This window comes from Capricornis sumatraensis, chromosome 3 (assembly GCF_032405125.1).
Source record: "Capricornis sumatraensis isolate serow.1 chromosome 3, serow.2, whole genome shotgun sequence".
Classification (NCBI taxonomy): domain Eukaryota; kingdom Metazoa; phylum Chordata; class Mammalia; order Artiodactyla; family Bovidae; genus Capricornis; species Capricornis sumatraensis.
Genome location: NC_091071.1, coordinates 145,005,222 through 145,032,818, shown reverse-complemented (window position 1 = coordinate 145,032,818; position 27,597 = coordinate 145,005,222).

The following is a 27,597-nucleotide window of genomic DNA, read 5'->3' as shown; positions in this document are numbered from 1 at the left end:
GAAAAGGACATCTTTTTTGGATGTTAGTTCTAGAAGGTCTTGTAGGTCTTCATAGAACCATTCAACTTCAGCTTCTTCAGCATTACTGGTCGGGGCATAGACTTGGATTACTGTAATATTGAATGGATTGCCTTGGAAATGAACAGATTATTCTGTCATTTTTGAGACTGCATCCAAGTACTGCATTTTGGACTCTTTTGTTGACTATGATGACTACTCCATTTCTTCTAAGGGATTCTTGCCCTTAGAATTCTTATCACAGTAGTAGATATAATGGCATCTGAGTTAGGTTCACCCATTCCAGTCCATTTTAGTTCACTGATTCCTAAAATGTCAATGTTCACTCTTGCCATCTCCTATTTGACCACTTCCAATTTGCCTTGATTCAGGCAGAGTCAGACATGACTGAGCAACTGAACTGAGCTGATCCTGAGTTCTGAGAAGGGACTGACAAGATCTCGTTTGAAACCTTTTGATATCTAGCAAGCATACAACAAATGCAGTAGATTTTGAAATTTATCTTGACCCTTGAAGTCTGGTCTTGGATTTGTTCTGTTAGATTCAGTTTTAATTATATATCTAGAGAAAGATTAGGGAAATATTTATCAAATATGCAAACAGATTTAGACTCATTGAATTAGAATGTATTTTGGGGGGAGTATAAAATTCAACAAATTATCTTTATAAATCATCACACAAAAATTGCATAAAGCATAATAGAAATTAGTATGAATAAAGGAATTATGAAGGGAAAATGCTATTTTACCTCCACAATCTCCTCTCCTAAATCAGGGTTGTCTCTTGGCCTCAATAAACTAATGAAGTTGTTTTCAGAATCACCCCTTTATTGACTTATAGTTTCTAGATGTATTCTATTATATACATGTATATAATAAGATATATAAGATCTTATATTTATAATAAGAATTGGCTTAAATGGGGTTTCCCAGGTGGCTCAAGTGATAAAGAATCCTCCTGGCAATGCAGGAGCCATGGGAGATGCAGATTCTATCCTGGGTTGGGAAGATCCCCTGGAGGAGGAAATGACAACCCATTCCAGTATTCTTGCCTGGAAAATTATATGGACAGAGGATCCTGGTGGGTTACAGTCCATGAAGTTGCCAAGAGTTGGATACAGCTGAAGGGACTAAGCATGCATAGGATTATGGAGTTTGAGACATCCCATGGCCTATCACCTGCAAGCTGGAGAACCTGGAAGACATATAATTGAGTCAATTTCTGGACATTCAAGAAACAGGAGCACTGAGGTTTGAGGGTAGAAGAAGGTGGATGTCTCACTCATGCTGAGAGAGTGAATTTGCCCTTCCTTTGCCTTTTTGCTCTATTTGGGACCTCACGGACTGGGTAATGCCTGCCTACATTGGTGAGTGTGATCTTTACTCAGTCTACTGATTCAAATGATCGTTTCTTCCAGAGACACCCTCTAGCCACACCAAGAAATTATTAAGATGTTATGTACAGAAAAACCTGAATGAACTTTTTGGCCAATCCAATACATTTGACTAGCTGTTTGGGTAGCGTGCTCAGTCATGTCTAACTCTTTGTGACCCCATAGACTGTAGCCCACCAGTCTCTTCTGTCCATGGGATTTTTCAGGGAAGAATACTGGAGTGGGTTGCCGTTTCCTCCTCCAGGGGATCTTCCTAACCCAGGGATCAAACTTGTGTCTCCTTCATTGGCAGGCAGATACTTTACCAGTGCAGCAGATACTTTACCTGGGAAGCTCCTGGGCATCACTTTTTGTTGTTCAGTCATTAGGTCATTAAAGAGTGTCCAACCCTTTGCGACCCCATGAACTGCAGCATGCCAGGCTTCTCTGTCCTTCACTATCTCCTGGAGTTTACCCAAACTCATGTCCATTGAGTTGGTGATGCCATCCAACCATCTCAACTTCTGTCATCCCCTTCTCCTGCATCCCTTCACTTCAGTCGCTCAGTCGTGTCCGACTCTTTGCGACCCCATGAATCACAGAACGCCAGGCCTCCCTGTCCATCACCAACTCCCAGAGTTCACTCAGATTCACGTCCATCGAGTCGGTGATGTCATCCAGCCATCTCATCCTCGGTTGTCCCCTTCTCCTCCTGCCCTCAATCCCTCCCAGCATCAGAGTCTTTTCCAATGAGTCAACTCTTCTCATGAAGTGGCCAAAGTACTGGAGTTTCAGCTTCAGCATCATTCCTTCCAAAGAAATCCCAAGGCTGATCTCCTTCAGAATGGACTGGTTGGATCTCCTTGCAGTCCAAAGGACTCTCAAGAGTCTTCTCCAACACCACAGTTCAAAAGCATCAATTTTTCGGTGCTCAGCCTTCTTCACAGTCCAACTCTCACATCCTGCATCCCTTAGCTCAGTCAAATTGACAGATTAAATTAATCATTGCACAAGATATAATACTTTTCTATTGTTATTGCAAATTTTGGTAGATACCAATCAAGGGCTTCCCTGGTGGCTCAGTTGGTCAAGAATCTGCCTACGCCAGAGACCTGGGTTCAGTCCCTGGGTTGGGAAGATCCCCTGGAGGATCATCCCCTGGCATGGCAACCCACTCCAGTATCCTGGCCTGGAGAATCCCCATGGATAGAGGTGCCTGGCCGGCTACAGTCCACAGGATTGCAAAGAGTTAGACATGACTGAGCAACTTAGTGCACACACACACACATTGTTATTGCAGAGCAGGAAGATCCAGCTACCAGTCTCAAGAAAGGAGAATGATGAAGATGTTAATAATGGCAACCACTCAAAGTAGGAGTCCACAGAGCTTAGCCTACTCCATCTTCTATGGGTCTGGAGTTACCAAGAAGGGTAGAAGGGCTAGAATAGTATTTTACTCATGGAGAGAAGAGATGCAGCAGGATCAACATCTTAAGTGTGTGCCCATGGACGAGGGGTCCCTCCTGATTGCCAACACAAGCTCATTGGAATTCAAGTGCCTTTTATATGTGGTAGGCTAAGACCTTTTTACCTAAGGATTAATGAGGACAGATATACTGGTGGTGCTGGCCAGGTGCCATGGAATACACACATGCATGCTACATTGCTTCAGTAGCGTCTGACTCTTTACCACCTTATGGACTGTAGCCCACCAGGCTCCTATGTCCATGGGATTCTCCAGGCAGGAATACTGGAGTGGGTTGCCATGTCTTCCTCCAGGGGAGCATCCCAATTCACAGATCAAACCCATGTCTCTTACATCTCCTGCATTGGCAGATATGCTCTTTACCACTATGGCCACCTGGGAAGCCTGTAATACACACATGTAAGCAATACAAGGAAGTTCATTGTGCACCTAGAAACAATGGGAAACTTTCTTCTTATTAGAAAGAAATCTGGGGCCACCCAGCAGCTCAACACTCACCTTCCATATGAAAGAACATTCCAGACCCAGGACACTGATGGTGTAATCCTGGAGAGAAACAGTAGGTCCCACGACAGCTGCTTCCCTAACAGTTATCCTAAAAAAGTATCGCAGATTTTGTGACTTAGAATAACACAAGTTTAGAGCCTGGTGGGCTTCAGTCCACGGAGTCGCAAAGAGTTGGACACGACTGAGTGACTTCACACACATTGTCTCACAATTCCATGGCTCAGAAATCCAGGCACAGCCTGGGTTAGTTGGATCCTCTGTTGAAATCAAGGAGTCATCAGGGCTGACCTCCCATTTGGAAATGCTGAGGATGATTCCAAGTTTATTTAGGTTATTGGAACAATTCAGTTCCTTGTTGTAGTACTGAGGTTCCCGGTTTGTTTTTTTTTTAAGTGACTCCTTTCTTTTCAAGGAAACAATCTTCTGTGGAATCCTTTGCTTTAAAATAGCTCTGCTACTCTTTCTGCTACCAAATGAAGAAAGATCTCTGCTTTTCAAGAGTAATATGATTAGATTAGGCTCACAATTATAATCCAGGATAATATTCCTTTAAAGGTCATTTTATTAGTAACTTTAATTTGATCCTTTATATAACCTAACAGATTCATGAGAGTAACACCAGGGGACGGCAGTCATGGAGATCAAAGTCTGTCCACCACACCAAGTCTAATTGGTGTTCTATAGATTTTTTGTCCCCAGGTGGTGTTAATGATAAAGAACTCACCTGACAACTCAGGAGACTTAAGAGACTGGGTTTGATCCCTGGATCTGGAAGATCCCCTGGAGGAGGAAATGCCAACACACTCCAGTATTCTTGCCTGGAAAATCCCATAGACAGAAGAACCTGGTGGGCTACAGTCCATGGGGTCGCAAAGAGTCAGATGCATCTGAAGTGATTTAGCATGCACTCAAGCATCTTCTTCACTGACCTATTTCTGCAGCATTTGACAGTTATTCACTCATTGAAGCTAGACTTCCTTGGATTAAAAAATAACTTTATTTGGTTTCTTCTACTGGATTCAGCTTTCCTTTATTTTTTTCAACTCTCCTTTACTCTTCCTGAATTCATTTACTTTTAAGTATTGGGATTTCCCCTCCTCACTCAGCATAAGACTATTTTTATCTTTTACTTTCTAAAAATATTTTATCCACATTCAGGATTTCAATACCATTTGTACTCATGATCCTCAAATCTGTTGCATCCAACTTAAAAAGCATTTACTGAGGATATGTTTTTCCTGTTAGGCTGAATGTTCTAGGAGGGTGATGATCACAATTGTACTATTTACAGGGGATTCCTAGCATCTAGTCTGTGTGTAATGTGGGATAAATATTAAAAGTATTTTTTGAATGAGTAAGTAACAGAATGAATAAAAGAAGAGATATAAGTATAAACATAAAATTGCAACATCATGTTGTAGGTGATACAATAAACTTATCCCATGCTTTACAATCCTGCACAGAAAATCAACATTTAAGTCAATGTGGGATTTCAAGGAAGATCATCAGAAATGATGATGCCTGAACTGGATCTTGAACACAAATCCCAGAGTAGGATTATTTTCTGACTCTAAGCATATATTCTAGACATCAACCTCAAATGAAAGTCAACTCATCATATTTTTGTAGTACTGTTGCTTTCCCTTATATCCTTTGTCTTAGAGAAAAGTATTTCATCAGGCCCATCCCCCAAGCCAGACCTGGAGATTCAACCTCTTTAAAAAAACATTTTTTCTTAAATAATATTTATTTATTTGGCTGCTTTAGGACGTAGTTGCCCTATGTGAGATCTTTTGTTGACGTTCATGAACTCTCTAGCTGTGGCATGCAGGCTCATGCTTTGCTTCACACATGCCTTATGTTGCAGCAAACATGCTTTGCTTCGAGATGTGGGATTTTAGTTTCCCCACCAGGGATCCAAGAGTTCCCTTGCATTGCAAGGTGGATTCTTAACCACTGGACCACTAGGGAAGCCTTGCCTTCCCCTTGGCTTCCCCTTGAGTACCCCGTCAGGCCTGACTCTTCCCCTCTCAGAATTATGTTGTTGTTGTTGTTTAGCCACTAAGATTTTCAACTTTTTGTGGTCCCGTGGACTGTAGCATGCTGGGTTCCTCTGTCCTCCTCTATCTTCCAAGTTTGCTCAAACTCATGACCATTCAGTTGGTGATATCTAACCATCTCATCCTTTGTCATCTTTCTCCTTTTGCCTTTAATCTTTCCCAGTGTCAGGGTCTTTTTCAATGAATCGGCTCTTCGCATCTGGTGGCCAAACTATTGGAACTTCAGCTTCAGCATTAGATATCCAATAAATATTCTGGGTTGATTTCCTTTAGGATTGACTGGTTTGATCTTTTTGCAGTCCAAGGGACTCTCAAGAGTCTTCTCTAGCAGCAAATTTGAAACCATCAATTCTTCTGCCCTCAGCCTTCTTTATGGTCCAATTCTCACATCCATACATGACTACTGGAAAAATCATAGTTTTAACTATACAGACGTTTGTTGGAAAAGTGATGTCTCTGCTTTTTAATACACTAAATTTGTCATAACTTTCCTTCCAAGGAGCAAACATCTTTTAATTTCATGGCTGTGGTCACTATCCACAGTAATTTTGGAGCCCAAAAATATCATCACTGCTTTCACTTTTTCCCCTTCTATTCGCCATGCAGTGATGGGATTGGATGCCATGATCTTAGCTTTCTTAATGCTGAGTTTCAAGCCAGCATTTTCACTCTCTTATTTCACATTCATCACTCTAACCATGAAGTTGGTTGTGTAGATTTTCTTCAGTGAATTCTTCCCTTGATTTTGCATCACCCTTGGTTATGCAAATAATCAACTGATCTCTGCATCACTACTGCCAGTCTCATAATCCAACTCAGTAATCTTTCTAAAATGTAAATGTTGCCATAATACTTCCTGCTTTTAACTCTTCAAGGTCACCCTCAACTGACACAATCTAGTCCAGACTTTTTGTACAAAGCCCTCCATCACCTGGTGCCAGCCTGCCTTTCTACCTTCTTGCTGTTCAGTGTACTTTATGGTTCACACATAACAAAATATCTTCTAAGACTCAAATATGCCAAGTATTTCACACATGGTTGTCATACATTCTGGTGACTTAAAATGCTCAAGTAAGTCCACTGGAACTATTGTTGTCTGGGAAATCCTATTTGTCTTTCAAGTCTCCTGGGAAGCTTTATCTTCTCTGTGAACCCATTTGGACACTCCTCAGTCCCCTCAGCTTATTCTAGTTGGGTACATCTCTCCTTTGTGTTCCCATGGTAATATATGCATAGTTTGGATGTTATAATTACTTACATACAGTTTTTGAAATTTAAAGATTATTTATGTTTCTCCTCCCGAGTAGGCAATGGGGCCCATGAAGGCAGGAGCTATCTTTACTTTATCATTATATTCCTTTATGCTTTCAGCTTCCCAGGTGGTGCAGCAGTAAAGAATTCACCCACAGGTACAGAAAACACAAGTCTCAGGTTTGATTCCTGAGTCAGAAAGATCTCCTGCAGGGAGGAAATGGCAACGCACCCCAGTATTCGTGCCTGGAATATCCCATGGACAGAAGAGCCTGGTGTGCTATAGTTCATGGGGCCACAAAGAGTCAAACATGACTGAGCAGACGTGCAGCACAGCAACAGCACAACAATAACAGTATTAAAAATACTCTCGTGTCATTGTTTGCACTATTTCACAAATATTAACTCACTTGTTCTCAAACTCAGCTAGGCCTATTATTATTCCCATTTTACAGAGGAGGAAAATAGAGTACCCTGAGTTAAGTAACTGATTACCCAAGGTTGCCTACTTGGTAAATGTCTAGAACTGGCCCTAAGCAGTCACACTCTCATGCTTCTGCTGCTAATATCTATGCTCTTTTCTGGAAAACTTGTGATTTGTGAGCTTCCTTAATTATAATGTGAGCACTTTGTAAATACTGACTGGGTCTTTGTACCATCTTCACCTCCCTCCCCTCCCATACACATACTAACTCACAAAACCTATGGCCAACAGCTAATACTAAAAAAGAACTTGTTAAATGAATATCAACTTACTTTAAAAAGGACTTATTTTTCTTTTGATAGTCTCCTGTACTTCAATTTCCATTAAGTCAATCAATTTAGCATTTATTTTGTTTTTTTTTTTTAAGTGTCGTTCAAATTATTCCTTAAGACACATACATACATGTACCAAAGTTTAAAAAATATTTTAGCCAATTTTTCCTGGTACTTGTTTTCTCACCAATTTGCAATTAAAAAACAAAACAAAACTGTGTAAAGGTTCAAAACGTGTTTCCTAACCTTTTATTTATTGTTTTACCAGTGATTCAAAAACCGAAACCTAAACCCTGATATATGCTTATTCTTTACTCTGAAGGGAAGGAGGACTAGCTTGAGTCACCTGCTCAGACCAATAAAATGTGTCAGTGGAGGTGTTTTTCCAAGAAGATTCAGGATAGGAAAAGGGCCCCAATGTGTAAATATTCATTATATCATTTTGAGGAGGAAACTAGTGGAAAATATTTATAGCTTTTCTTTCCCATGGTGGGGTGTGAGAATCCTACTATGAAGGGGACCTTCCTGTAGCCAGAGGCCGTGACTCAGTGTTTGGACTGACTCTGCAACATTAGCTTCTAGTTAATGGGAACTGTCAGCTACAGTGCACCAAGCTGTCACTTTTATAGCGTACGTGTTAAAGCCAAAATGATGAAATTTAATTTCTCCTTGATATGCCACCATTCTCATCTCTAAAACTATCAGAAATTATGGAGGGATTCAGCATCCAAGGTAATGGTCTCAAGAAAAAAGAAAATGACCAGAGTCTTATTATTGCTGCTGGTGATTCTATTATCATTCTTCTACATCCTGTTTAGGAGCATCATGGGAGTATACCAGTGTTTAAATAGCTGGTTGTATAATACAGGTAAATTTCTTCTTTTAAATAGAAGAAGGAAGAAAGAAAAGAGAAAAGGTGAAATAATAAAATTTAGCACATTGATGGCTAGCAAAGTAAACATCCATTATTGAGTTTTTAAAAATACATCTTGGCTTTTTTCTGGAAAATAGAGAACATTTCAGTGGTCATTCCCAGAGGTTTTTCTCATAAATCTTGTATTTTAACAGGTACAGTACAAGCTACTTGTAGTGTTTACCTTGTGTAACATGGAAACATATGCAAGGATGCTGTTCTTTTGTTTTTTAAATGTCTATCAGGTTGGAAATAAAATTCATTTGTTAGTTTACCTGTTTTTCATATTTTAGCTGGGGTAACCACTAATATAGTACTCACTAAGAATGGTTAATACGACTCGTGCTTTAAATCATAAGTTTTTTAGATTTCAAATTGCTATAAGATGATCAACTTAGTTGATTTAGATGAGGAGCTGTCAGTTATTTATATGGTGGTTAAATAGGAAAGAATATAGATTTAAGTAGTCTTTATTATTGCCATCTTTTTAAAGTTTGTTTCAGATATTTTCTGAAAATAATATTTAGGGACACTTTAGAAATTAAGCTTATTAAATATTTTATACAAATGTTTATTATTTATATGTTTTCCTTTATAGTCTCTATGCTTTATATCTTTTTTGCTGAAGCAGAATATAAAAATTACAAATATTAATTTATTTATTCTTAACCTATCTGGATTTTAAGGATTGTGGAAACTGATGTACAGGAAATCGTAAAGCTTTACAATGTCTTATTAGGATCAATAATAAATCAGACATAATGAAAATTTCAGATTTCTTCCTTGTCAATTACTATGAAATTAAGGTAAATTTCATATGAATAATTTGGTATGATAGAGTCAGACCAAATCATGAAAACAATAGGTTCTAAAACACACTTTTATTTTATGACCTTTTCTTGGAGGAGTTGGTTTTCTAACATTAAATTTAAAATAGTTAATCTCTTGGTCATTCTTCTCTTGACTCACTTTTATTCTTGGGATGTCATCTAGTTCTTTGTATATTTTGTCCAGAATAATATTCTAGTTGCTTTGTTATGTATGGATGGCAGGGTATTTGGTTGATTGGTTCATTGGTTAGTTTGGAGACATTTGATCTCTGATATGGTGGCTTTGTTTAGGATGTGTGGGTATTGTGGACAGTTTTGGTTGGTTTGAATTGGGAGCATTTTGTTTTGTGAAATGATATTGGGTGAGTTGTATGGTTGTTAGCTGGTTTGAGGATGTTCTCTCTGGGTTTGGGTACCTTTGGAGTAGGTGTGAGAAGCAGTTTGACAAGATCACTTTTAATGGGACAAGAAAAATTTCTCTCTGTTCCAGCTTGGTATAACTTCATGCAAGATATGAAATCTTATCTTGATAGCAATCCCTTGGACTGCAAGGAGATCCAACCAGTCCATTCTAAAGGAGATCAGTCTTGGGTGTTCTTTGGAAGGAATGATGCTAAAGCTGAAACTCCAGTACTTTGGCCACCTCATGCGAAAAGTTGACTCATTGGAAAAGACTCTGATGCTGGGAGGGATTGGGGGCAGGAGGAGAAGGGGACGACAGAGGATGAGATGGCTGGATGGCATCACGGACTTGATGGACGTGAGTTTGAGTGAACTCTGGGAGTTGGTGATGGACAGGGAGGCCTGGCGTGCTGCGATTCATGGGGTCGCAAAGAGTCAGACACGACTGAGCGACTGAACTGAACTGAAAGATATTATAGCTCTACGTGATAATAAATGCCTTAGATTTGTAAAGGAAGGTATAAAAGCTTACAGTGAGGTAAGTGTAAAGGTTTCAACAATTTGAATATTCGATATTTTTTCACTGAATTGAGTGTTACTCGAAGATATCAAAGACTGCTTTCTTTGGGCACTTTTAGATGATTTGTAAAATTGTGAGATAGCCAAAATCAAGATGGAATTCATCATTCACATTGTGCAAAGCTTAAGGTCAAGCACTCATTTTTCTGTGTGGTTGTTTCCTGAGGGTATAGTCTTCCATCCTGTTCTGGTTCTCCAGACTTATCACTTCCCAGTTCTTAAGAGCAAGAAGAGCTGTCAGCTATGTCTGGGTTGATACTGTTTACAAAGCCTGAAGTGCAAAGAACCATAGGAAATCCACATGGCTCTTTCTCCTTTAGTTCCTCTCTAACCTGTATTTTGGGACAATTGCTCCAATTTTGTTACTTAGAGACTTCTCTGAGGACATGGCAGTGGAAGATGGCTGAAAAATGCCATGAAATTGAACAATTAGAAGACAGATGAACACAGGGCCCTGTGATATAGTAGAGAGAGCACAGATTCCATTGTTTAAAGACTTGAATTCAAGTCATACCAGCTTTTCCACCCCTGACAAGTTACTGAAGCACACCTAACTTTGGTTGCTTCATTTCTGAAAAGGATGGTAATCCATAGAGTGATTATGAAGTGTCCAAATTTATGTTTCAGAGGAGAGGTTTCCTAGTCTTATGATTCCTGGTGTCAACCATTGCCCATACTGCCCATATTCTTCCCTATCTATAATCTATATATCATCATACAGTGATATGTTTGTTTAATGTCTACTATTGAAAATCAAGTTCAAAAACAGGTAAACTCCCAGAGTTTAGATTCTAATTTCATCAGGAGCCTGACTTCAATCCTAGACTGCTTTGATTAGGACATACCATCTTTGGAATGTAACTCACTATCCCTAAGCTGAAGATAACTTACTTAGTCACAAATACAACACTACTACTACCAATTCAGCATCTCTCTTACTCTTCTACTTAAGCCCATTAGCTTTTACACCCATCCTCAGAAAGCTCCCAAAGAAATACTGTCAAAGACGATCAGCTCATGACACAAATCTTTTGAGGTGTTTACCTTAATATAAGGGCTATCTCCTCTATTAATAATTAGGTTTTTTAATAATTGGTAATTTGGCAGTATGAGTCCTAAGTAATATTGCTTCAGTCACAGAGTGCACACACATATATTTATTAACATATATGATATATACTCATTCTTTCTTAGATAAGAAACTCTTTCACTGTGTTAGAAATGTTTCCTACACTAATAAAATAACAAGCACACAGGCACATAAACACACAAGCACATTCTCTTGTTCCTGAAATAGGGAACCCATTGTTGTATAAACAGAGTGACAATAGGTGCTATGAGGACAAGCTGACTTCACAACCCACTTGTTGCTTCATGAGGCTTTGCCACTTGTTCTGACATCATCTCTTAAATCCTGAAAATAAATCTGATATCAACATTGTATCCATTGTCGATCCTCTCTAGTGACTGGGGAGTATAGGAAAACAAATCATACATCAGGGCCTTTTGCTCTGCTATTTGGAAGAGAACAGAAAAGGAACATCTAGGCTCATAATTTTAAGCACCCCCAGCTCTTTCGCAAAAAACAGCAGAATTTGTTTCTGTATTTCTTGTGTTTTGAAAATATTTATTGAGGATTTTTTGCATCCTAGTTTTTCTTCCAAGAATGCTGAATCACGAACGCTGTAATAGGCCAGAGCAAGCTGTCAGCCCCCACACAAGCTGTTATCGAGACACTCTGGAAAATATGTTCTATTTCTAAACAGTTGAGAAACAATTTTTTAAAATTATTTATCATAAAACTCTTTCCAATTGAATTGCCCTATTCAATATAGTGCATACTTAATAACCACCACTTTCCCTTCAAGAGAGACTACAAGGGAAGTGCCTGTTTAGTTAGCCAATCACTTAATTCTTTGTTGCCTAGCATAGGGTTCCATTGTACGTCAGAGACACAGAAGCAGCACTCCCATCCTGAATGATGTATGCAGTGTTTTTATTTTTCTATTTTAAATTTTATTATTTATTTATTTGTGGTATCAAAACGTTTTATTGAGGGGCTTCAGGGGAGGCTCTATGAGCTTGGGAGAACAACGAGATCACACATCCTCGCCCAGCCTGTATATTCCAAGCTCCAGTGTGCCAAAAGTGTGCAGTTGCTTTTAAAAATCCTAGTGGCTATGAAGTGGATTTTGCTTTTAGCAAAAAAAAAAAAAAAGTGGAGTTTGTTTTTTGCTTTTAGCCTGTTATATGCCTTAAACTCATACTATTTCCTGAAATTAAAGTTGAAAAGAAGTATAGAGAAGATAAATGAGAATATAGAGAAGTATGCATTTAAAGGTTTTCTTTATTGCTATTCTTTTTAAATATAGGGAAAAAAAGTAGCTACTATTGGTGGCTGTTTTACCTACAGGTGACATAGACAAATTGAATAGAATTCTTCAATTGTAAGCTGTATGATACCAAGCACAGTTTTGTCACTGTACTTTCTCATTCTGCTCTTTAATGGTGGCATTAGCAGTGTAGAATCAGCACTTAATAAGTGCTTGACTAATTCTGTGCTTTTAAGAGAGCTTCTGTAAGTAAAACTGAGTGTAGACTTCAGAAAAAAAAAAAAAATTGACCAAGAATTTGACATGTTCTCAGGCCATTGCCTGATTATATGCCTAGTTTGATAGCTTTGGAGACTTGTTTTGAATAAGAAAACTGTGTTTGCCTGAAGTGCTATCTAATCCCCTTTTTAAAATTTTCATTAACTCCCACCTACTTTTATGTTAGTAATTCCTTCTCTTTCATTGATAATTTTGAAAAGCATGTGATGAAATACATTTATATTAAGTGATTATTGATTTAACCATTTCATTTCTACAGGTTATTTACATTTTAATAGATAAGAAATATAGAAATGAGTAACACAAAGAATGTCTCAATAATGATAACACTTCCAGTGGAGCATCGTTCCAAAGTGGTACATTTTGAAGGGAGAAAAAGGCTTATTGGTCTGACTGGGAAGTCCTCCTTCCTTGGTCTAGGTTCTACCAAATTGTACTGTCTGAATATAATCTGCAGAGCAATACCTTCCAAACATGACTAAGATGCCCTTCTTTTTAAATTTTCTTTGTTTGGCTGTGCTGGATCTTAGTTGCTGCACTCAGGCTTTCTCTAGTTGTGGCGAGCAGGGGCTACTTTCTAGTTGCAGTGCATGGACTTCTTATTGTGATGCCTTCTCTTATGATGGTGCACAGATTCTAGGTTCTGTGCCACATGAGCTTAGCTGCCCCAGGGCATGCGGAACATTCCCGGACCAGGTATTGAACCCCTGTCCCCTGCATTGGCAGGCGGATTCTCAACCACTGGACTACAAGGGAAGTCCCAAGATTGCCCTTCTTGCTTGATTTCTGAATGGAATGTCTTGGATTTTTGCTGTTCTCTGCTTCCTGGACTGAGTCACATGAACCTGTGCCTTGGTCTACCCATCTGTGTCCAACTGCTCCTTAGACAATTCCCTACTTGGTCAGTTCTTACACTTCATTCTAGGAATGATTGGTCTCCCAGGTCCACTGGCTATCCTACTTAGCATCTTATATTATAGCCTCATTCAGGCTTGTTTGGATGTTGGAAGTCTACATTCATTTTTCAAAATAAAATATTTATATTTTTTGAAAAAATTTTCCTGGAGAAGGAAATGGCAAACTACTCTAGTATTCTTGACTGGAAAATCCCATGGAAAAAGGAGCCTGGTGGGTTACAGTCCATAAGATTATGAACAGTCTGACACGACTTAGTGACTAAACAGCAACTACAACAGCAATTACCTATATTAGAATCAAATGATAACCTTGACATACCTGGTAGGCTATAGGAGCACTTTAAAGAACTATTCTAGAAGTTGTTCCTTTCTAATGTTCGTTTCATTGAAAGACCATGAGGAAAGCTGTAATTAATCTGCCCTGAGACTAGAGTTGAAAGAAAAAGAAGGAAAAAGAGAGTAGCAGAGGCCACATAAAGCCTCATCAGGGAGGAAGTAAGCAGCTAAAACTCCCAAGAACATCCCAGGATGCCTAAATGTGAACATACCCTTTAACATACCCTTTAACATACCTCCAAAATGTGTATCCATAGGTAGCAGTAGTGGGAACAAGAGTGGTGTTAATGATAGTGTTGTTAACTGTACTTCACAAAACCCTTGCAAATCTAAGTTTCTCTCAGGTCTAACTTGCTCTGATTTTATATCAAACGGAGTAAAACAAAAATAGAAAATCCAAGTAGTACTCAGGTTTGTCTTACTTAACAAAGTTGCATGTGAAACAAATTCTGATAAAATCAATACTGGTTCAATTACCTCTTAAATTTCACAGTCTCTCTCTCACATCAGATGCATTTTGGACATTTCCATCTCTCCTCCCAGGCTATTCTAGTTCCTTCCCTCTCACCTTCTTTTTCCTGAAACAGACAGAATCCTCCTTCTTAAGGTTCTTGCTTTGATGCTGCTGATTTGCTTTGATCAAGTTCCATCTCTCCCCACACTGTGCTTCTCATCATAGTTTGCCCACTCGAGAATACACGTCATTAATCATATAGATGACATAGACAGGGAACAGTTCAGGGCTACATATAATCAGAGCCAGAGGAAAAATTATAAAGCATTTCTTACTGTTGCTCTTAGTAAGCTGTGTTTTGTATACAAAGACTGCAACTTTGAACAGAAAATGTTTATTGAGTGTTTTCTGTATGCCAGGACCTACTTTACAAATGTGAATGTACTATTTCATTTAAGATTCGTTGTAATTTTAGGAGGCAGATATTAGTATCCCCTAACTATATATATGAAGCCCAAGTTGTGAGAATAACTTACCCTGGATCACATAGCTTGTAAGTGCCAGAGCCAACATTTGAATGAAGCAAGTCTGGGTACAGAACTTGCTTTTTGCTACTTCATTATTAAGTACTTACTCTGGACCAAGAATTGTGCAGGAAACTTTTTATTTATCACATCTAATCCTCATAAATCCCTGAGAGGTAGATATCATTGAGTTCAGAGGATTTATTTGGCTTGCCAGTAAATAAAAGTTCTGGGATAAAAACCTTTTAGGTCCTGGACTCTTTATTATACCACCATAACACCAATGTGATTCCAGATGTCACTCATGGATTATGTACAGCTATTAGGGGTTGTATTTAATTCATGGGGTCATCAGGCCAGTTTGTGAAAAAATGAGCATTGAGCACATATTATCAGCTGTTGTTTTCCAGCTTTTGATTTTGTGGAATATTTTTCTTATAACTGGTGTCTAATTCATCATAGGGAAGTTTTCTAGTATATCAAGTTTACAGGTACTGGAGTCAACATGAGTATACACAGTGGACAGTTAATAAGTATCCTGAATTGACATTATTAAGGGACATTGGAGAGATTGCCAGTATTTAGTAGCCATCAGAGTCAAATCTCATGACTTAGACTTGATCCAACGTTGCTCTGGAAACAAAGACATTTGATTTGTTTTTTCTAGTAAATTCCTTTGCTTAAGCTAAATATGTCTGAAGCATTTAGTACTGTTCACCTGAATTGCCCATGACAGTTTAATCATGGAAACAATTATCTGGCCACTGGATGCCACTGTTGCTCAACCAGACATCACAAAATGGGAATTCCTGTGGCAATATAATATTAGCCAGTTAAAGATCATTGCTAGAAATATTGATGGTGGATTTATGCTTTTAAACTCTTTTACTTGATGAATGTAATCTCTCCCTAAGAGTCCACTTGCTGGGGGCAAGTGAAGTTGAGAAAATATGTAAATAAATGGTTACCAATGAATTTTTGGTTATCTGTTGCTTTCAACTACTCTGCTATAAAAATATTTCTTTTTGTTTTTTTCTGCTTAGTGTACTGTAGCCAACAGTCTCCATTAGTTATCAGCTAATGTTGCAGAGTTAAGACTAAACAAGGTGTCATGGCCTTAAGCGATTAGAAGGGCCTCTTCATCCTCACAAAGACCCTGGGGTGGAAATAGTTTGCATGAACAGACACTGGAATTTTATTCAGACTCACCAAGCACTGCATTGCAGGTTAAGGGAGTTACGCAGCTTCTCCATTTATACTAGGAACAAATAAATTAAAAATCATTGTATTGTGTACCTTTAAAAAGCAACATAAAAATTGTGTGTGTTTGAAAAGATCAGACAAGGTTTGGAAGTAAAAAGCTGAAGTAATAAATAAACATGAGGTCAGTTTAGGAACAACCATAATTGCTTTGTATGACAAGATTTGCATAGCAAACACTTCTGATTAATGTACAGTGAAGGCCACAGGAGTGGGAACCAGCCTTGGTATCTTTTTGGGATCTGTGCCTTCCAATCTTGAAGGTGTAGTTTTAGCCAGTACAATTAGTCATTGTTTACCAAAAGGCTGATAGAGCCACAGTTCCTATTTAAATATTTGAAATAATTATTTTTATCTTCCAGCTATGTTGGTTTTATTTCTGTGGTTAAAAAAAATGCCAATTTTACATTAATAGTGAATTTCCATTCACTTCAAACATATTTAGAAAACAGGCAAAGGAGTTTCATCAGGATGACCCTTTTCCAGTCATAAATTTGAAAATATAATTGCATATATGCAACAAATATTTCAATTACATAAAACCATGTATTATTTTCTAGAGTATCTTGTGTATTCTTGTTGACTGCCTTTTTAATTAACACTCTGCTATCACTGATTATTTGCTATCCTTACCTAGGGTCAAATGCAGTGCTCAATACAGTGAAACCTCATTTTTATTTTTTCCCTTCCTCATTTAAAAATAAAATTATCATTATATTCTTTCAAAAACACAATCTCTAGAGGCATAAAAATGTGGGAAAGTGTAAGGGAGGAGATCATACTTCTAGAAATATTTAGTTTGGTGTCTTTAAACATCAGTGTCATACTGAAATGGGAAAAAGTAATAGAATACAAATTGTACCAGATAGTAGAAAGGAAATTTTTTCATTTACTGCAAAAATTTGGGTGAAGTAATGGATATATGTATATATTGCTACTGCTACTGCTAAGTTACTTCAGTCGCGTCTGACTCTGTGTGACCCCACAGATGGCAGCCCACCAGGCTCCCCCGTCCCTGGAATTCTCCAGGCAAGAACACTGGAGTGGGTTGCCATTTTCTTCTCCAATGCATGAAAGTGAAAAGGGAAAGTGAAGTCGCTCAGTCGTGTCCGACCCTCAGCGACCCCATGGACTGCAGCCCACCAGGCTCCTCCGTCCATGGGATTTTCCAGGCAAGAGTACTGGAGTGGGGTGCCATTGCCTTCTCCAATGCATGAAAGTTAAAAGGGAAAGTGAAGTCGTTCAGTCGTGTCTGACCCTCAGCGACCCCATGGACTGCAGCCCACCAGGCTCCTCCGTCCGTGGGATTTTCCAGGCAAGAGTCCTGGAGTGGGGTGCCATTGCCTTCTCCATATGTGTATACATATGTGTAAATATATGTAAGTGACTAACATGGATTCATTTCACAGCAAATACTAGAAAATAAGATTATATATACTTAAATGTAATCATGTTAAGACAAAATGAAAATTAGGTTTTGATTTTGTGGTAAATATTACCACTGATTCATGCTGCTTAAGTAATATTTTGTGAGGATTATGATTCAAAGAACATGATGGCAGCATGCAGAACAGTATTCTGAAGAGAAATATCAGCGAGACAGACAACATCTACAATAAGCGTTGTATCTTTAGCATAATGCATTACATCTCCGGAGGACTGTGTGTGTGTGCTCAGCTGCTCAGTCATGTCCGACTCTTTGTGACCCCATGAACTGTAGCCTACCAGGTTCCTCTGTCCTTGGGATTCTCCAGGCAAGAATAATGGAGTGGGGTGCCATGCCTTCCTCCAGGGGATCTTCCCAACCCAGGAATCGAACCCAGGGCTCCCGCAATGCAGGCAGGTTCTTTACTGTCTGAGCCCCAGGGAAGCCCAACCTAGTGGGTTGTGGAATTCCTAAATGGAGTGATAAGCAGATGCACTAAGACGACTAGTAATTCCATTTGTCTCAAAGTATTCGTTTAACAAAGTCAAATTAAATTGCAAGAAGCAGACCTCTCCTACCCTTTCACTCTAATAGATGACAATAAATTATTACAATTGTTTTATTTTCTTCCAGTGTTTGATTAGACAAAGAACATTTTTCTCTCTCTATCAATGTTTACCCTATAGCTACATAGAAAGAATGTGGCTTCTGTATGCATGTAGTAGCTAAGATAACTATTATATATATATATGTGTGTGTGTGTTAGTTGCGCAATTATGTCTGACTCTTTGTGATCCCATGGACTGTAGCTCGCCAGACTCCTCTGTCCATGGGATTCTCCAGGAAAGAATACTGGAGTGGGTCGCCATTTCCTTCCCCAGGGGAACTTCTCAATCCAGGCGTTGAACCCAGGTCTCCCACATTATAGGCAGATTCTATGCCATCTGGGCCACTAGGCAAGTCAACTGTTTACACTGTTGTTTTTAAATTATTTTATTTTAAAAGTAAATTAGGCCTGGTGGTCTAGTGGTTAAGATTCTGAACTTCCTTCGACTGCAGGTGACAAAGGATTGATCCCTAGTCAGAGAACCGAGATCTCACATGCAAAGTGGCTGGGGCAAAAAAGAAAAAAGTTAGTCTCACAATGGAAAATCAGAATATGACATTACATACTGTTGATACAATGAGTTTAAATTGACTGTGTGTTTGAGAAATTGTGTTGTTTGAAAATTGTTTAATTCAGTTCAGTTCAGTCACTCAGTCATGTCTGACCCTTTGAGACCCCATGGACTGCAGCACACCAGGTTTCCCTGTCCATCACCATCTCTTGGAGCTTGCTCAAACTTATGTCCATCAAGTTAGTGATGCCATCCAACCATATCGTCCTCTGTTGTCCCTTTCTCCTCCTGCCTTCAATCTTTCCCAGCATCAGGGTATTTTCCAATGAGTCAGTTCTTTGCATCAGGTGGCCAAAGGAACTGGTTGGATCTCTTTGGTGTCCAAAGGACTCTCAGGAGTCTTCTCCAACACCGCATTTCAAAAGCATCAATTTGTCGGCACTAAGCTTCTTTATAGTGCAATTCTCACATCCATATATGCCTACTGGAAAATCCATGTTCCCAATTATACTTAGGTAAAAGTTGCACTGAACAAAAAATATTTCTCTAACTTTATATTGCTTTATATTTTTTCCTTACTAAGATTATTTTAGTAAATGTAGATGTTCTTACTTCAGATTTGAAATATTATTCAGCTAGACCTTTCCCCATCTAAATAGAGCTTAATTGAATACTGATATTTTGCACTGAGTTATATATTATCAGCTTTTAAAATATTTGTATCTTTCTTAAGCCATACTGCTTTGATCAAGTAGCACAAAGATATTTGTTGTATCAGCAGTTTAAATTTTCAAAGGTGGTTGAGAATCAAGCTATGCTCATGACTGGATTTCTTAAATGAAAATCTAAGACTTCAGAAGTAAAGATATTTCAACCAGTGTTTTTTTTTTTTCCTAGAGTCTTCATGGACCTTAATGGCAAGTCAAAAGGGAAAACATTTGTAGATTGATCAATATGGTGATAAATTAGTAACTATCCTTCTGTAGAAAATACGTAAATATCACCACACATCCTTTCATTAGTACTTTCTTCCTTGTCATCAAACCTAATGAAAAGTCTAGCTTTTGATCTTTTCCTTTTTTTTTGGCTATAGCATGCAGGATGTTGGATGTTATTTCCCCAACCGGGGGTTGAACCCAGGCCCCGGCAGTGAAAACACCAAGTTCTATCCACTGGAATGCTAGGAAATTCTCTGCCATTTCTTTATTGTAATTTTTTTTTTTTTCCTACTGATTTGTGAGATCCAATCATTCTGATAGCTTCTCTACCACATACGTGCTAAGTCGCTTCAGTTTTGTTGGGCTCTTTGCAACCCTACAGACTGTAGCCTTACAGGCTACTCTATCCATGGGGATTTTCCAGGCAAACAAACTGGAGTGAGTTGCCATGCCCTTCTCCAGGGGATCCTCCCAACCCAGGGATCGAACCTGGTTTCTAATGTCTCCTGCACTGGCAGGTAGTTCTTTACCACTAGTGCCACTTGAGAAGCCACTACTGGTGAGTTGTAGCATTAAATGTTTTGAAACATGGTATATCTTCAGTGTTAAATAACCTGGGAATGTAGAAAATTATGATACATTAGGAGTCAGGACCAAGAAGAGAAACTACCAGATGTCTTGGGCCTCCTAACAGATTTTCAGAGGTAAGGAGAGACTGGGAAAGGGTAGAGTACCAAGAGAATTAAAGAATTAAAAAAGGGAAATGGAAACTGGACATACTGAGAGGTAACTGATCAGGCAAGGAGGTACAGGGTGTTATTGTGTTGAGAGAAGAAGCCTCTACACGCTTAGCACACTTTCTAAACTAGTAGAACCTTTTCACTGAAGCTTTGAAGATTCATGCATCCCTATACAAACCTGAGAAGAAAATACATGGTTTCTAAATTATGACTTCAGTTGACTATTTGGCAGGTGTTCAAGAAAACTTCTAAGAACTCTTTGTGATCTTAGTCAGAATAATATCCATTTGTGTGTGTATGGCAAATGTAATATTAGATTCTTTTGAGAAATCTTCTTTAACCTTAACATGATCAAGCTCTTTGCTGAGTTAAGAATACAGAAGGAAGGAAATGCAGCATAAGAAGCTACCTGAAAAAATAACAGACTTTATCTTGATTCAGATTTCAGGCTAGGTAGAGTCATAGCCTTGATAAGTAACCTAAGTTAATAAATTTATAAATAAATGGACATGCAAAAATAGAACTATCCCTTTTCCTCTTAGATTTCAATTGGCAAAAGTTATTAAAGGTTTGCTTTGTTTTTTAAAGTTATACGGCAGTAGAAAAAGCTGTGTGGGGCAAAGGACTTAGTTGAAGAAAATACATAAAGCAGAAGAAACACAACAGGAAAAGGCCTTACCAGGAGATCATTTTTGCATAACTTCTTTGCAAAGACTACTCTGTCCACCAGGCTGAAATTATTTTGCAGTTTCAACCACAAACAAAAAATGTCTGTAAGGACTTGGACAGACACTGATGAATGGATATGAAAGCAACACAGATATGATTTATTTACATTCAGTCACTCCTCCTTAGCATTTGAAAAATTACAGCTTCAGTTCAGTTGCTCAGTCGTGACTGACTCTTTGCAACCCCATGGACTGCAGCACGCCAGTCTTCCCGGTCCATCACCAACTCCCAGAGCTTGCTCAAACTCATGTCCATTGAGTTGGTGATGCCATCCACCATCTCACCCTCTGTCGTCCCCTTCTCCTCCCACCTTCAATCTTTCCCAGCATAAGTGTCTTATCCAATAAGTCAGTTCCTCTCATCGGGTGGCCAAAGGATTGGAGTTTCAGCTTCTGCATCAGTCCTTCCAATGGATATACAGGGCTGATTTCTTTAGGATTGACTGGTTGGATCTCTTTGCAGTCCAAGGGATTCTCAAGAGTCTTCTCCAACACCTCAGTTCAAAAGCATCAATTCTTCCTCATTCAGCTTTCTTTATGGTCCAACTCCCACATCCATACATGACTACTGGAAAAATCAAAGCTTTGGCTAGATGTACCTTTGTCAACAAAGTAACGTGTCTGCTTTTTAATATGCCATGTAGGTTGGTCATAGCTTTTCTTCCAAGAAGCAAGTGTCTTTTAATTTCATGGCTGCAGTCACCATCTGCAGTGATTTTGGAGCCCAAGAAAATAAAGTCTGTCACTGTTTCCATTGTTTCCCCCTGTTTGCCATGAGGTGATGGGACTGATGCCATGATCTTAGTTTTTTGAATGTTGAGTTTTAAGGCAATTTTTTTCACTCTCTTCTTTCATTTTCATTAAGAGGATCTTCAGTTCCTCTTCACTTTCTGCCATAAGGGTGGTGTCATTAATTAAGGCTTAATCATGCACATAAATGAAAACATTAAACAAAACCAAAATATTCCCAGGAAGTCCTCTTTGAATATTAAATTAACTAAAGTAACAAAAACATTTCTTTAATGTATATTTATGAATTTTTTTTAATGTTTGAAATTTTAAATTTTGTTTTTACACTTTGAGACATTGAACATCACCAAAATATTAGAGAATTTCAAAACTCTTGGGTTAAGAGCAACGATGTTATTCCAAGTGCTAGTTAATAAAAAGCAGCCAACCAGAGGCAAAAACACTGCATCCATCATCTGCTTGATTATCATAATACTGAACTTGATTGGTATTTGTATCTACCAGAATTTCTTGGCTATTAGAATAGAAAAGATCCAGAGTTTTGAGCAGTTCACAGTAATATTGTGAAGGTTATTTGGATATTTTCCTAAGGCCGTTTAATATGTGGCTGTGTTGGTGCCCCAGATGAAGTAGTATGTAGGTGTGAGTGGGTAAAAGGGAAAGAATATAAGCAGTAAATGAAATCTGTGGAAATTGTGACTTGTACTTAGTAAGTGATCAGTAAATCGTAGATTCATAGTCTTAGATTTGGGACATAACCATCCCTTTCTTTAACGATGAGGCCAAGGGCTCAAGTCTGTGAAGTGAGTTGTTTATGATGACCAGATAACTTAGAAACATATTGAGTGAGATGATGCTGGCCAGGGAGGGAAATTAGAATTCTGTATTTATTTCTAAATGTTCAGGAGAAGACTAATGACTCATGATAGGTTCTTGTTCTTTTTCTTACTTGGTATTTGTCCCAAATACAGTGAACTCTGAGATCAGTGTGTTTCTTTCTCCTACCAGTAGTATTCTGCCACTCATGATGTCAAAATTCTCCTTGAATTCTACCACTAATGGAGGAAATGAAGTGAAAGAAAGAGGTAGACTCAGGATAGACCAGTCACCGTTGAATAGGATGCTCTTTTTGAGTAGGGCTTTCATGCCAATTCATTTCATAGGCTAGTGGTCAGATACACAACTTTGGCCAGGTATCAATCAATAGGTTAGAACCAGGAAAATGGGATTAAGCCTGAACAACTTGAGGATTAAAGGCAAATCACAGGTGTGTCAAGTCTAATGTAATTGGTGGGTATCTTGTATAGTTTGTCTACCATCCAAAATATATGTAAGACCAATTTTTTAAAACCAATGAATATTAACTGAAATACCTCTTTTACCAATAATTACTTTAGATACATGATTGAAACCAAAGTATATAGGAGAGTTCCTGCCCCAACAGAACTATCAAATTGATGGAGAGTAAAAATTATTACAATGGACTCAAGTAGAAAAAAAAATCCAGAGTATTTAATTTTTCCCTCAATTTAAGCTAAAATACACTATTTATTTCTTCATTTTTTTCAAAGTAATTGTTGTCAGAAAGAAGGCTTTTTCAATACATAAATTTAAGTTTTTCCAAAAGCAATACTTAAAAAAAATCACTTAAGTTGCATTTCTGGGGAGAGGTGGAAATTTTTAAAAGAAGTAGTTTTCATGGAAGAGAGGTGTTTGAGAGTCATCCTAAGAAATACCAGGGGATTTGGGGAAAGGGGAGTGGAAAGAGATTGAATGAAAGAGAAGAAAAAGGGAAGAGGGTGAGAAAAACAGCAAAGATAATCCCAAAGAGCAGTGTGAACACTTCTGCTGCAGTCAGTACCACTGGCCAAGTCACCATCACCTGCTCAAGGCTTAGTTTCTCCTGGCCCTGTGCTACTTCTGGATAAAGCTGCATGCTCAGCTTGTTTGGTCTCCTCTCTGTTCCTCTTACTTGCTGTGGACCTAAGAAAGGGAAGGCTGAGGCCTCTGGGAAGAAGCTGCTGTTTCACTCTGTTCCAACTCCCCACAAATTCTTAAGGGACACGACTATAGATAAAAGATGTGGGGGAGGAGTAGGAAGGTCTCAGATGATGAGTGAGGAGGCAGGGTGACTTAATTTTTAAGCTCCCCTGATACTTTTTATTTATGTAGTTGCTGCTTCTAGAGAAGCTGAAAAGGGAAAATCATTCATAGAACGCCTGTGCAAACAGCAAACCAATAATCCCCTGCCCTCAGGAGGTTCTGGCCTTTGTCCTGGGTACAGTTTCAGAGTTGTAAAAAGCAAGGGATATGTGCACTGATATGATCCATTCCCATATGTTTTAGACCAAGAAGAGTTCAGAAACTCCAAGAGCTAGCAATGACTTCTGGAGGTCGTGTGAACATGGAAGAGGACTAAAGCAGGATCCACTGTAGGATAAACCTAATTATTTAAGGTTGGTTATATCCTAACATTTGCCTTAAGTTATTTCAGACTGATCAGCTCAGCCCTGGATCAATTTCTAGCCATTTAGAACCAACTTGGTGGCTTTGGACTAGAATCTGCTTAATGAGAATAAACCTAAAACCAAGTTGTCCTAGAGTCCAAGGAAAAGATGAAGTGACCCCATAAAGTCTAAAAAATCTAAAGATGCAGCTCTACAAAAGTGAAAGTCTAGTTTGATCAATTTGCGAGCGTGGGAATGATGGGAGAGATTGTATAGTTACACAGACTGAAGAAAGAGGAGTGCTTAGATTCCCAGGACTACCTACTCCGCAGATGTTAACAATTACTGAACCAGCTTTTGAACTACGTCTGAATGTGAAGCACGAGGAAGTAGGAAGCGAGGTAGCCTAATACAATTGAAGCAGCGTATTCTTTTCTTCTGTTTGTAGGGCAGGTCCAGTCTGTGGATGAGCACCTTGGAGTGTGGAGTAAATGGTGACTTTCTGGCTAAAAAAAATCTTTTTTGTAAAACATCTCTCGGGTGGTCTCCACGCTTTCCGGGCCAGCTGTCCGGCGTGTGTCTGGGGGTGGGGGGGTGGTCTCTGATTCAGTTTGTGGCCTCCGGTGAGCCCTTTAAATTCAGCTCCCCCCGCCCCCACCGCCAGGCTCCCAGCTCCCTGACAGGTGTTTTCCCAACTCCTGAGGCCCACGATTTTGGGGAGTGGCTGAACCAATAAGATTTCCCTTTGGGGGGGAAGGCGTGGCTAGTTGGGTCAGAGCGGGGGCGGGGTTTGCGCGGCTGAGCCGAGCCAGCCTGGCTGCGTGGAGGGTTGTTTTACCCACCGGCCGCTCCCCCCCAACCTTCTTTTTTTTTTCCTCCCGGACGGAGTCTTATTAATTTCTCGGTGGGGCTGCAGCTGGAGACCGTGGAGCGCTGGAAATGACGCTCGGAGCTTTAATTACCGCAGCCGCCGGACAAGTGTGAAGAAAGCTGACAGCAAAAAAAAAAAAAAAAAGGACAGGATCGGGGGTGAAGCGAGAAGCTTCCCCCTCCCGCCCCTTTCCTCCCAATTTGGACTGGAGGTGCAAGGAAACTGAAAAGGGAGTCGAACAGAGTCGGGCTGGGGGGAGAGGCCGGAAACCTACCGCCTGTTTGCAATCAACTTTTTTTTTTTTTTTGGAAACCCTTTGCCGAACCCTTCCTTTTTATTGTTGGCCAACCAGGGAGAGAGAGCGAGAAAGTGAGGAGGGAGCGAGAAAACGGAGGCTCACACGGGGACGTAGCTGCCCGGTCCGGCTCGGAGCGCCGCCGCACACCCTCCAGTACACTCCCACCCGCGCGCGCCCTCCCGCGCACCCTCTCCCGGTCCTCCGGGTCCGGGCCCTAGACCCGCGGACGCGGACTCGGTCGCCCGCGCTCGGAGCTGGTGCACCGCGCGCGCCAGTGCCCCTCGAGCCCCCACGCGCGCCCGGCCGAGGGATCTCCTCAGCGTGCCCGAAAGGGGATTATGCCATTTGGACATGTAATTGTCAGCACTGGATCTGAGACTTCCAAAAAATGAAGCTGGCGACAGGACTGTGGGTCTGGGTGAGCCTTCTCGTGGCGGCGGGGACCGTCCAGCCCAGCTCTTCTCAGTCAGGTGGGTCGCGGTCCTTCTCGCGCTCCCAGGGTTGAACCTGCTGCTGCCGGCCGAGCGGCGCCGGGTGGCTCCTCGCCCTCTGCGCCCTTAGCCCAACCAGAGACCCTCTCGTTCTCGGGCGTGGAGGGACCACGCCACCGACGCCTCTTCCTTGTGTTTTTCGTTCGCCCCTCTTTCTATCCCAAACTTACCCTCTGCGTGGGCATGTGTTTATTTATCGTGAAAAACCACTCTGCGCCCCTTTCTCCGTCCCTTTTCTCTTTCTCTCTCCCCTTGTTTATTTCTCGCGCGTTTTCTTCGAGCCTCTCTAAGCCGGATCCCTTCTGGTAGCGCCTGTTGTGCGGGACGTGGGAGACCCAAAGCCGGAGTCAGAGGAGACGCTCCTTGCAGCGTCTGCCTACCCCCCGCCCCCGCCCGCGAGGGAAGAAGCCTCGGAGAAGCGTTGCCCTGCCGGGGCTCCGAGGCAGGATTGGGATCCCGGGGCCGTGGCAGCTGGGCTCCGGGGAGCGGGAGGGCAGTGGGGAGAGGAGCTCCGAGAGCCGGCTTTGCACCTGTGTGCGCTGCCCGCGGCCGCTGCGTCCCTGGCCGTCCGAGCCTGCGGGGTCAGACCCGACTAGAACCCAGCCTGGGAGCTGGAGCACGGCGGGAGGACAACGCCTCGGCCGGGGGGCCCGGGAACGCAAGGCCTCCGCTGGCGTCCCCAGCCCTCGCCCTGCGGACTAAGGGGGAGCTGGCTTGCTTGCTTGACTTTTTTTTTTTTTTAAATGGCCTGACCGACTTAAGCCGGGAGCCCGGCCTTCCCGTCGGTTTCTGTGTTTGGCTTCAGGAAGAGTTCTTCCTGTAGTTCAACTTGCTATTGGCCGGAGTCCCTCCAACTTCTGTTTACTGCCGGGCGCGGCTGCCGAGCCGACCCGTCAGGCGAATTGATTGAACCGAAGGCGGGTGCTGCGGCACTGGGTGCGCTACCACTGCTGCCCGGAGAGCTCGCGCCCCGGGACCCCGCGGGGCAGGAGGCGGACTGACCCCCGGGGAGGAGGCGCGGCGGGGCCCGCAGGGTGGATGACAGCCCCTGCGGGCCCAGGGAGCTCAAAGTTTCTGACACTTGAGTTTCCTGAGGATGAAAGTGGGACAGGAAAGAAAGGGCCAGGAAAACCGGGGACTGGCGCGGCCGAGGGGGGCCTTTTGGAGAGCCGGGGAGATTTCCGGAACCATACGGGGCTGGTCGCGAGGGCGTGGGAGGCACCTTGAGAAGATAAAGCCCCCGGGGGGTGGCGAGAGGGAGAGTTTCAGGCCCTCGGAGCGTGTCCTTCTGACCTCACCAAGAAAACAGCGCGCTGGAGTTTTCCCGCTCCGCCCCCGCCGCCGCCGCCTCCCCCCGCTCCCCCCTCGCCTAGTAAATAACAAGTTACAATCCTCGAGCCTTTCAAAATGACCTTCGAATGGCACAATGTGCGCCGTTTGTTCTGGCCGTTTGCACCCTCCCAATTACTCCGAAATTCTTCATGCATACCAGGTCCCGGGCTCCAGCCACCTC